The sequence below is a fragment of the Mustela nivalis genome, assembly GCF_964662115.1.
Source record: "Mustela nivalis genome assembly, chromosome: 9".
Lineage (NCBI taxonomy): Eukaryota > Metazoa > Chordata > Mammalia > Carnivora > Mustelidae > Mustela > Mustela nivalis.
Genome location: NC_139028.1, coordinates 110,677,360 through 110,689,895, shown reverse-complemented (window position 1 = coordinate 110,689,895; position 12,536 = coordinate 110,677,360).

Below are 12,536 nucleotides of genomic sequence, written 5' to 3'. Positions count from 1 at the left end.
CGGTGGTATCCCACGGTGGTTTTGATTTGCATTTCCTTAATGACAAATGATGTTGAACCTGTCATATGCCTGTTGGTTATTTGCATGTCTTCGTTGGAGCAATGTCTATCCAAGTCTTTTGCCCAAGATCCTTTGCCCATATATTCTTTTTCTTGAGTTATAAGAGTTCTTTATATATTCTGGACCCTAGATGTATTAGAAAGATAGGAATTTAAAAATGTTTTTTCTCATTCTTTGAGTCATCTTTTCACCTTGAGAATGTCCTTGATGCACAAAAGTTTTTTTTTTTCATTTTGATGAATTTCAGTTTATTTTTTCTTTTGTTGTTTGTTCTTTGATGTCTTATCTAAGAAATCATTACCAAATCCAAGGTCATAAAGATTTACTGTTAAGTATTCTATAGTTTTATAGTTCCAGGTCTTATAGGTAGGTCTTTGACCTATTTTGAATTAATTTTTGTATGTGGTGTGAGGTAAAAGCTCAACTTCATTCTTTTGCATGAAGATACCTAACTTTCCAAGCACTATTACTTGAAAAGATGATTCTTTCCCCATTGAATGGTCTTGGCGCTATTATTGAAAATCAATTGACAATAGATGTATGGGTTTATTTCTGGACTTTAAATTTTTGTCCATTAATCTATATGTCTATCCTTACACCAGTACCACAGTTTGGATTGTGTAGCTTTTAACAAGTTTTGAAATCAGAAAGTGTTCTCCAATTTTGCTCTTCCCTTTCAAGATTGTTTTGGCTATGTATGCTCCATTACAATTCCATATGAATTTGAAGATCAGCTTGCTCCTTTCTGCAGACAAGGCAGTGCGAATTTTGATGGAGATTGCATTGACTCTGTAGATCACTTTACTTTCTTTACAGTCGATGAACATAGGATATCTTTTCATTTACTTAGGTCTGTTTAAGTTTCTTTCAACAATGTTTTGTAGTTTTCAGAGTACAAGTCTTATACATACTGTTCATGCTTGCAATCTCTCTCTCTCTGTTAAATAAATAAATAAATAAAATCTTTAAAAAAAAAAAAAAGTGACAAGACCAGACATTTTTGTATTGTTTCTGATCTTAGGAGGAAAGCTTTCAGTATTTTGCCATTGACTATGATATCAACAGTGGATTTCCTTTTTCTTTTTTTGAAGATTTTATTTATTTTCTTTTGAAAGAGAATGAGAGAGCATGAGCAGGGAGGGGGCAGAAGGAGAGAGGGAAACAGGTTCCCCACTGAGCAGGGGCCCAAAATGAGGCTTGATCTCACTACTCTGGGATCATGGCAGATGCTTAACCAACTGAGCCACCCAGGCGCCCCAACTGTGGACTTTCACAGATCTCCTTTATCAAGCTAAGGAATCTTTAATCATGAAAGGGTGTTAGGTGGGTTTGTGTTTTTTTTTAAGATTTTATTTATTTGACACAGAGAGAGAGAGATCACAAGCAAGCAGAGAAGCAGGCAGAGGTGGAGGGGGAAGCAGGCTCCTTGCTGAGCAGAGAGCCCAATGTGGGGCTCCATCCCAGGACCCTGAGATCATGACCTGAGCTGAAGGCAGAAGCTTAACCCACTGAGCCACCCAAGCATCTCAGGGTATTAGGTGGGTTTCTTCCCCAACGTTTTTTATTAGGATAAAATATACATAACATAAAGTTGACCATTTTGACCATTTCTGAGTGTAAGTTCAGTGGTATGAAATGTATTCATGATGTACAACTATCACCACCTTCTATCCCCATAACGCTTTCATCTTGTAAAGCTGAAGCTCTATATACATCAAACAGTAACTCTCATCTCCACCTCCTCCAAAATCTTTTCTTTCTTTTAAACAGTTTGGTGGTTTCTTTTTCTTTTCTTTCTTTCTTTCTCTTTTTTTTCTTTTTAAGATTTTACTTATTTATTTGATAAATAAACAACGAGAGAGGGAACACAAGCAGGGGCAGTAAGAGAGGGAGAAGCAGGCTTCCTGCTCGCTCAATCCTAAAACCCTGGGATCATGACCTAAGCCAAAGGCAGACGCTTAAGACTGAGCCCCCCAGGATGCCCCAATAAATAAAATATTTTAAAATAAATAAATAAATAAATATTTGAGAGAATTGACCAGCGAAGCAATCTGGTCCTAGCCGTTTCTTTATGGGAAATTTTTTAGTTATTTAATTTCTTGTTATGGGTCTATTCAGGTTTCTGTTTCTTCTTGAGTCACTCTTGGTGGTTTGTGTGTTTCTAGGAAATTTTCTTTTCATCTAGGTTGTCTGGTTTGTTGATCTACAATTATTCATCATATTCTCTTATAATTCTTTTTTTGTATCTATAAGGTTGGTAGTAATGTCCTTACTTTCATCCTGATTTCAGTAATTTGAGTCTTTTCTTTCTCTCTCTCTTTTGTCATTGTAACTAAAAATTCATCAATTTTGTTACTTTTTTCAAAGAAGCAACTTTTGTTTTCATTGATTTTCTTTGTTGTTTTTCAATTCTGTATTTTATTTATTTCCACTCTAACCTTTATTAATTTCCTTCCTTCTCACTTTCAGTTTAATTTGTTCTTCTTTTTCTAAGTTCTTTATGTTGAAGTTTAGGGCTGGTCTTGAATGACAGTATGAGGTTGGAGACTGTAACTATCTTGCTATCAAAAGGGAGCACCAGTCCGAGAATACAGTCAAACCAGGAAGAGAACAAGAGAGACACGGGATCTTGAGGACAGTGCTCAAGCCCCTGAAATAATCCATGTCCACAACAAGTCCTGCTTTTGGGCATTCAGTTACATGACTCAGTACATTTTCTTTGGGCCCATTAAAAAAAAAATTGGAAGTTCAATTATTGATTTGAAATCCTTTTTCTATTTAATACAGGTGTTTACAGCTATAAATTTCCCTCTGTTAATTGCTTTTTACTGCATTCTGTAAGTTTTAGTATGCTGAGTTTCTATTTTCATTCATCTCACCTAATTTTTTAAAGATTTTTTAAAAAAGATTTTATTTATTTATCACAAGTAGGCAGAGAGGCAGGCAGAGAGAGAGAGAAGGAAGAAAGCTCCCCACCGAGCAGAGAGCCTGATGGGGGGCTTGATCCTAAGACCCTGGGATCGTGACCTGAGCCAAAGGCAGAGGCTTAACCCACTGAGCCACCCAGGCGCCCCAAGATTTTTATTTATTTATTTGACAGAGAGAGAGACAGTGAGAGGAGGAACACAAGGCGGGGGAGTGGAAGAGGGAGAAGCTGGCTTCCCCCCAAGCAGGGAGCCCAATGTGGGACTCGATTCCACGATCCTGGGATCATGACCCAGCCAAAGGCAGACGCTTAATGACTCAGCCACCCAGGTGTCCCAACTCATCTAATTTCCCTTGTGAATTCTTTTTAATCCACTGGGCACATAAAAATCTGTTGTTCAGTTTTCACATATATGCAGAATTTTCAGTTTTCCATCTTTTATTAATTTCTAGTTTCATGTCATTGTGGTCAGAGAAAAGACCTCATATGCATTCAGTATTTTTAAATGTATTGAGACTGTTTTTGCAGTATAAACGTGGTCTATCCTGAGGAATATTCCATGCTCCCTTGAGAAGAATGTGTATTCTGTTGTTGAGTGGAGTTAGGGCTAGTTAGTTTATAGTGTCCTTCAGTGCTTCTATTTCTTTGTTTATCTTTTATGCAGTAATTATCTCCATTACTAAAAGTAAAGGATTAAAGTCCTTATTATTAGGGCACCTGTGTGACTCAGTGGGTTGAGCCCACATTGGGCTCTCTGCTCAGCAGGGAGCCTGCTTCTCCCTCTCTCTGCTTGCCTCTCTGTCTACTTGTGATCTCAATCTCTGTAAAATAAATAAATAAAATCTTCTTTTTTAAAAAGGTCTTTATTATTGTTGAACTGTTTATTTCTCCCTTCAATATATGTTTACTATTGTTATAGCTTCTTGACAAATCGAGCCTTTTATCATTATATAATGCCTCACTTTTTTTAAATGATTTTTTGCCTTAAAGTCTATTTTTTAAATATTAGTATGGCCACTTGATCTCTCTTTATTTATTTATTTATTTATTTATTGGTTGATTTTTGGCATGGATTATCTTTTCCATCCTTTCACTGTTAAACTATTAAACTATTATACTATTTGAGTTTTTGAGCCTAAGAAAGACTCATGTAGACAGCATATAGTGCATTAGGCATCCTTCTTAATCCGTTCTATCAATCTCTTTATTTTTTTTAAGATTTTATTTATTTATTTATTTGAGAGAGAGATCACAAGTAGGCAGAGAGGCAGGCGCAGAGACAGGTGGAGGCAGGCTCCCTGCCAAGCAGAGAGCCCTATGCGGGACTCGATCCCGGGACTCTGGGATCATGACCTGAGCCGAAGGCAGAGGCTTTAACCCACTGAACCACCCAGGCACGCCCAATCTCTGTCTTTAAATTAGAGAATTTAACCTATTTATATTTAATTGCAATTACTAATACGAACTTACTTCTGCCATGTTATTTGTTTGCTCTATGTCTTGTATCTTGTTTCTCAGCTCTTGTTTTGTGTTAGGTGTTTTCTAATGTGCCATTTTGATTCCCTTCTTGTTTCTATTACTGGATATATTTCATTTTTCTTATTTGTTGTCCTGGGCATTACAATTAGCATCTTAATTTATGACAATCTAGTTCAAATTTATATCCTTCTGACCCCCAAGTTTCCTGATGAGTAATCAGCTGTTAAACTTATTGAGGTCCTCTTGTACGTGATTAGTCACTTTTCTCTTCCTGCTTTAAGGATTCTTTTTATTTTTGGCCTACTGCAGTTTGATCATGTTTGATATGGATCTCTTTGATTTTTCCTTACCTGCTTCCTGGATGTGTAAATTAGTCTTGCATCAAATTTAGAAGTTTTCAGCCATTATATTCAACTATTCTTTCTTATTTCTCTCCCACCTCTCCTGCTGGGACTTCTACTATACATGTTAGTATTCATGATGGTATCTTATAAATCCCTGAGGTTCTGTTTATTTTCCTTCATCCTTTTTTTCTTTCTGCTCCACAGACTGGGTAATCTCCATAGACTTATCTTCAGGTGTGCTGATTCTTTCTGCCTCCTCAAACCTGCTGTTGAACTCCTCTAGTGGATTTTTCATTTCATTAAATTCTCTTCAAATCCAGAATTTCTATCTGTTTCTGCGTTATAGCTTCTGCCTCCTAATTGAGAGCTTCTGTCTAGTGAGATACGATTATCATGTTTTCCTTTAGTATTGTGTGCATAGTTTCCTTTTGGTCTTTGAATATATTTTAAATTGTGGATTTAAAGTCTTGTCTACTATATCCAATATCTGTGCTTCCTCAAAGACAGTTTTTCCCCCATGTATAGGCCATGCTCCCTTTGTATGCATCGTAATGTTTTTTTCTTTTTTTTTTTTAAGATTTTATTTATTTATTGGACAGACAAAGATCACAAGCAGGCAGAGAGGCAGGCAGAAAGAGAGAGGGGAAAGCAGGCTCCCTGCTGAGCAAAGAGCCCGATGATCGATATATGGCTCGATCCCAGGACCCTGGCATCATGACCCAAGCCAAAGGCAGAGGCTTTAACCCAGTGAGCCACCCAGCACTCCATAATGTTTTTTTCTAAACTGGACATTTTGGGTATTATAACAACTCTGGAAATAGTATTTTCTACCACGTTTTGACTTGTTGCTGTGTGTAGTAGAAATTGTTTGTCAGTTTAGTGACTTTTCTGGAACTAATTTTGTAGTCTATCTTTTTGTAGTCTGTGGTCACTCAAGTCTCTGTTTCATTTGCTTGGTGATCAGCTAGTCATTTGACAGAGATTTCATTAAATACTTAAAACAACAACAACAAAAACCTCCCATTCTTTGCAGATGAGCTCTGTATGTGTGTTGGGAAATTCCTTAAACACTCAGTCATGTCATTGACAACTCTGCTTTAGACCTCATTTCCTGCTCCCCCAGAGCCTGGTGATCAGTAGAGGTAAGATTTTAGGGCCTTCTCAGATCTTTTCTGAGCATGTATCCAGCTCTGGGCATGCATGTGGACCTCCATTCCAGGAATATGTGGGAACTTTTCAAAGTCCTTGTTTCCTAAACTGTTTCATTTCCCAGCTTTTCTTCCTAAGCTTTTTTTTGTTTGTTGTTTTCTCCAGATGTGATCCCTTGTCCTAGATGGCAGCAGCTAATATGATTATATAATAATAATAATAATAATATAATATAATTAATATAATATAATATAATATAATATAATAAAGCTAAAATTGCTTTTATGTGTTTTCAACAAATGTCCCCAAAGTAACCACCTCATCCTTGGGAGGGTTCTGAATTAGGCAAAATAAAGGCTAGACCATTGAGCCAGACATTCAGAGAGCCCACCAGACAGGTCAAAACAAACAACCACAATGCTTTCAGTAGCAGATGTGTTCTGCTCCCTCTGGGGCTAGGAGCTTATACTAAGAACATTGTCTTCAAGGCAGCCACAGAGCTGGACAGTGGGGAATGGCCAAGATAAGGGAAATTATCATGAAGTTTTATTACTGAGATTCAGTGGTTTATTTCTTGATTAAGTGTTCACCTGGTTGATGTAAACTTTGAGTTGTTTCCAGAGTTCTGATATAACTGATTCTGACAGTTTTGCCAGTTTACAAGCTGCTTTTGGGATGAGATAGACTCTTGCAGTTCCCTACTCCATTTTCATCTCCAGTTCTTTTTTTTTTTTTTTTTTGGCATAGAATTTTTAATGTAAAAATTATTATTTGATACTTAAATTTTTTATTAAAAAATTTTTAAAGGAGGCTCCACACCCAGCATGGAGCCCAATGTGGTGCTTGAACCCACAATTCTGAGATCAACACCTGAGCTGAGATCAAGAGTTAGATGCTTCATTGACTGAGCCACCCAGGCTCCCCCACAATGATTTGATATTAAAAAACTTATACACTCTTTTTCTCATTTGATGTTATACCATAACATGTTCTATTTACTGGTGTTATTCTTCTTTTAAATATCCATTTTGGTAGTTCATTCAACAAATATTTATTACCTGGTGGTCACTCTTCCACAGACCGAGTATACAATAATGAGTGAAACAAGGCCCTATCCTCATGGAGATTATATTGGAGTAGGGAGAGAAATAAGGAACATATAAATATTCATTCATTGTTACTGCTATTTAAGGTTCCATAATAAGGACATCACTATGATAAAATGAAAACTGGCCCCCCAAAGATATCAGATCCTAATCGTGGAAACCTGTAGATGTTACAGTTATGTGACAATAGGTTGCATGCAGCTGTAATTAAGTTAAGGATCTTGAGATGTGTGGATATTATCCTGGATTATCAGGGTGGGCCCCAGGTTCAATCACATGCCTCCATATAAGAGAGAAGAAGAAGGATTTTTGACATGGACAGAAGAGAAAAAGGCAACGTGACAATGGAAGCAGAAATTGGAGAGGAGCTAAGGAATGCTAGGAGCTGCCCAAAGCTGGAAGAAGCAAGGAATAGAGTCTCCCCTAGAGCCTCTGGGAGAACATGGACCTGTGAACATCTTTTTTTTTAAGATTTTATTTATTTGAGAGGGAGAGCGCAAGCTGCAGGGAAGGACAGAAGGAGAGGGAGAAACAGGGTCCCTGCTGAGCAGGGAACCTGACAACATGGGGCTTGATCCCAGGACCCTAAGATCATGACGTGAGCCAAAGGCAGATGCTCAACCGACTGAGCCACCCAGGTGCCCCAGATCTCCCCACATCTTGATTTGTGCACAATGGTAGCAATTTTGGACTTGCAGCATCCAGAATGGCATGAAATAAGTTGCTGTTGCTTAAAACCATCTAGATTATGTTAATTTGTTACAGTTACCATAGCAAACTAACACAAATTTTGGAACCAAGAGTGGTGTGCTGCTGTAACAAACCCCCCAAAATGTGGAATTGGGTAAATGCTGGAAGAATTTTGAGCAGCACAGTAGAAGCACTTGTAGGTGATGAACTTGGATTTTAGCTGAGGTCATTTCCTAGCAAAATGTTAAAGATGTGCCCTGGTTTCTTCTTGTTGATTATTGTAAAATGAGAGAGGAAAAAGATATACCAGGGAAAGAACTGTCACACCAAAGGGAACGAACACATGATAACGGGGGAAATTTGCAGCCTATCCAGATTGTGAAATATACTAAAATTAGGCGATTTACTGTTAGAAAAATGTGTTCTGGAGAGAAGGCCATGGGTGTGGTTGAATAGCCTTTTGCTAATGTTGAGAATATTAGGTGTGTGACTCATGAACCCACTCAACTATCTCAGCAGAAACCAGCAAGGGATACAATTATCCAGGAAAGATCTGTGGAGGACGGTGTGAATCTCTGTGTCATACACAGGAGACCCACAAGACTTTCCAGAGTTATATATACCGGCAGAAGCACTGCCATCTTAAATAGAAAGAGACAGAGACAGAATGGAATGAAGGAAGGCTGTTGGACCCCCACCATCCAAGAGGCAGGATATAGGCTTATAAAATGACTCAACTTCAACCATGTGCTTACTGTTAAGAAAAAGGAAGCATAACAAAAGGGAATGGCCTTAGGCCAGAGGCCAGAGCCTTGGACCTGGAAGTCAAAATCACAGATGTGGAGGCTGAAACCATGGGTGACAGAGGATTAGCCCCAGACCTTGAAAAGTAAAGGAATCTGTCCTGCCAGATTTTTAAATTACTTGGGACCCATGACAGCTTTCTCTCTTGCATTTTCTCTGTTTTGGAGTGGGAATGTCTATAAATGTTACACGATGCCTATCCCTCCACTGTATTCGGGGAACAGATAACTTGTTAGCTTCATATTTCCAGAGACAGAGTAGAATTTTCCCCCAAGAATGGATCATATCCTGCGTCTTACCAAGCCTGGTTTAGATGATAAGATTTGGAGTTTTGATCTGATTATATCAAATGAGATTTTGGGGCTTGAGTTCATATTACAATGGGTTAAGACTTTTGGAGATGTGAGATGGGATGAATGTATTTTGTGTGTGTAACAGACTGACGGCAGGTGGTAGAAAAGTGGGGGGAAAAATACCCTTTCCCCCCCACACCAAAATATCAAATTCTGATCCCTGATCTTATACAAATCCTGTAAATCTTGCCTTATATAAAAACAGAATGATGGGAAAATAAATTTCTGTTGTTTTGCAAATGTGATTAAGTTAAGCATCTTGACATGTGACCATCCTGGATTTTCAGGTTGGGCTGTAAATGCAGTCACAAATGTTCTTATAAGAGGGAGCTAAAGGAGAAGGCGATGGGAACATAATGGAGAAGTGGTATGGCTACAAGCCAAGGAATACCCGCTACCACCAGACACCAGAAGAGGCAAGGAACAAACTCTCCCCTAGCACATGGACCAACCGACATCTTCATTTAGGTCCTCATTTTGGACTTCCGGCCTACAGAATGATGGGAAAATAAATTTCTGTTGTTTTAAGCCTCCTAGTTTATGATAATTGGACACCTGCTCCATAGGAAACTCATACAATAACACGATGCATTTATCCAGTCCCTGCTCATTAGACATCTGGCTATTATGAAAAACCTTGTACATGTTTCCTGTTGCAAAAGGGCTAGACTTGCTCTAGCACAGAGACCTGGGAGTGCCATTGGCTTGGTCATAGCATATGCAAATGTTTGTTTCTACAAGGTAATGCCAAATTGTTTGCCAAAGTGGTTACCAATTTATACTTCTACCAACACTATAGTTCCTGTGGGTACACTTCCTATTCGTCACTTGGTATTATCAGATTTCTTAACTTTTGCCAATCCTGGCAAATGTAAGATGGAGTCTCACTGTGATTTTGTTTGAATTTCCTGATAACCAGCGTGATAAGTTTGAGCATCTTTTCCAACTCTTGTTGGTCATTTGTAATGTTCATTCCATGAAATGCATGTTCCTGTCTCTTGCCCATTTTTCTAAGTATTTTATATATTTGTATTGACATATAGGAGTCCCTTTTATGTTCTAGACCCTAAAACTTTGTTGGTTATGACTCATCTTTTGACTTGGTTTTATGGTGTCAGCTGATGAGAAGTCCTTAATTGGGATGTAGTTGGATGCATCAGTCCTTTCTCTTATGGTTACCACTTTTTGTGTCTTGTCTTCTTTAATCCTTCCTTTCATGGGGCATCTGGCTGGCTCAGTCAGTAGAACATGTGACTCCTGATCTCGGGGTTGTGGGTTTGAGCCCCACATTGGGTGTACAGGTTACTTAAAAATCCTTTTTTGGGGGGCGCTTGGGTGGCTCAGCTGGTTAGTCAACTGCCTTCAGCTCAGGTCATGATCCCAGAATCCCGGGATCAAGTCCCGGGATCGAGTCCCGAATTGGGATCCCAGCTCCATGGGGAGTCTGCGTCTCCCTCTGATCTTCTCCCCTCTCATGCTCTCCCTCACTCTCTCTCTCTCTCAAATAAATAAATAAATAAAATCTTTTTAAAAGATCCTTCCTTTCTGTGAAGTAAAAAAGGTATTCTACCATTTCTTCTAAGACTTTTGCCTTCCATATTTAAATTGTTAAATCTATCTGGGATTAATTTTGCTGCATAGCTTTGAGATAGGATTCCAATTATTTTATCCACATAGGTTTGATCACTTGTTCCTGCACAATATATTAATTGGTCCCTTCCTTTCTCCACTGATCAGCAAGACTCTATCTGAACATCAGAGCAACAGATATGTGTGGGTCTTTTCCTGATTTCTCTATTTGATTTCATGAGTCTATATATGCTCATTCTTTAGCTAACATCAGGCTGTTTGTATTACTAGAGTTTTATAAGTCCTAATAGCTAGGGAGTAAGCAACTGTCTCATTCTTCCTCTTCAGAGACGTCTTAGATATTTTTACTTTTCTACACAAATTTTAAAATCTGTATGTCATAGTTAAGAAAATCCCTGTTAGAATTTTTATTGCAATTGCATTGAATCCATAGATCAAATGGGAGAAAATGGACATTTTGGGGAAAGATTTAATCTTATAATTTGTATCATTTTGGTATTTAAATAATTTTATTTATATAATCAGTCATACTATAATGATTATGATTTTTAGATTTGTATCCAAAATAAAAACTTGATAATAAATCTTGTACATATTTTGTTGGATTTATTACAGATGCTTGTCATTATTGCTATAATAAATAATGTATTTTTAAACACATTATTCTATCTAAATACATATATTCCATTTTGCTAATTTTTACCAGTGTACAGAACTGCAAATAATTTTTATATTGATATTAAAGCCAACCTTTTTTCCAAACCTTCTTATTATAATAACTTATCTATAGAATCCTTTGGATTTGAGGGATGCCTGGGTGGCCCAGTCAGTTAAGCCACTGCCTTCGGCTTGGGTCATGATCCTGGGGTCCTGGGATCGAGTCCTATGTCGGGCTCCTTGCTCAGCAGGGAGCCGGCTTCTCTGTTGACCTCTGCCTGCCACTCTGCCTGCTTGTGCTCGCGTGCTCTCTCTCTCTCTGACAAATAAATAAATAAAATATTTTTTTAAAAAAAGAGTCCTTTAGATTTGAAATGTAGACCATCATCTGTGAAAAATTACAGTTCTGGCTTTTCTTTTCCAATCTTTACGTCTTATATTTCTTTTTTTTTCTTTTTTTAAAAGATTTTATTTGAGAGAAAGGGAGAGGGAGAAGCAGAATCCCCACTGAGCAGAGAGCCCAAAGTGGGGCTCAATCCCAGGATCCCGGGACCATAACCTGAGCTGAAGGTCATGATACTTAACTGTCTGAGCGACTCAGGGGCCCCTATATCTTAAATTTCTTTTTCTAGTCTTATTGCCCTGGCTACAATCACCAATACAGTATAGAGCAATGATAGCAGCCATGCCTGTCTCATTCCTGATTTTAAAATAATGTTTCTAGCATTTCACCATTAAGAATGACATTTACTGGGGCGCTGGGTGGCTCAGTGGGTTAAAGCCTCTGCTTTCGGCTCAGGTCATGATCCCAGGGTCCTGGGCTCTTTGCTCAGCAGGGAGCCTGCTTCTCTTCCTCTCTCTGCCTGCTTCTCTGCCTACTTGTGATCTCTGTCTGTCAAATAAATAAATAAACTTTAACAAAAAAAAAAAGAATGACATTTGCTGCACGGTGTTGGTGGATACTCTATCAGTTTAATGAAATTCCCTTTTATTCTCAGATTCCTAAGTATGTCTTGTTCACAAATACCTTCTTAAAACCTGGCTCATTACATGTTGCTTGAATAAATGAATGAGGGAAGGAAGAAACATGATTATTGGGCTCATTTTTTTTTTTTTTGGCCCATATTGATTTTTGTAAATTCTTTCTATATAAAAGATGTCAACACTTTGCCATTTGCTGGGAACATTTTCCCTAGGCTATTTGCCTTTTAATTTTGGTTATTTTTTGGTGGAAGGAAGAAGATGGAGAAGTCTTAAATTTTAGTGTAAACAGATCTATTGATTTTTTTTTCTTTTGAGGTCTCTTCAAATGCATCTAAGTTTAGAAAGCCCTTTACCTCTCGATATTTGATAAGTGCTCATTTCTATTTTCTCTGCA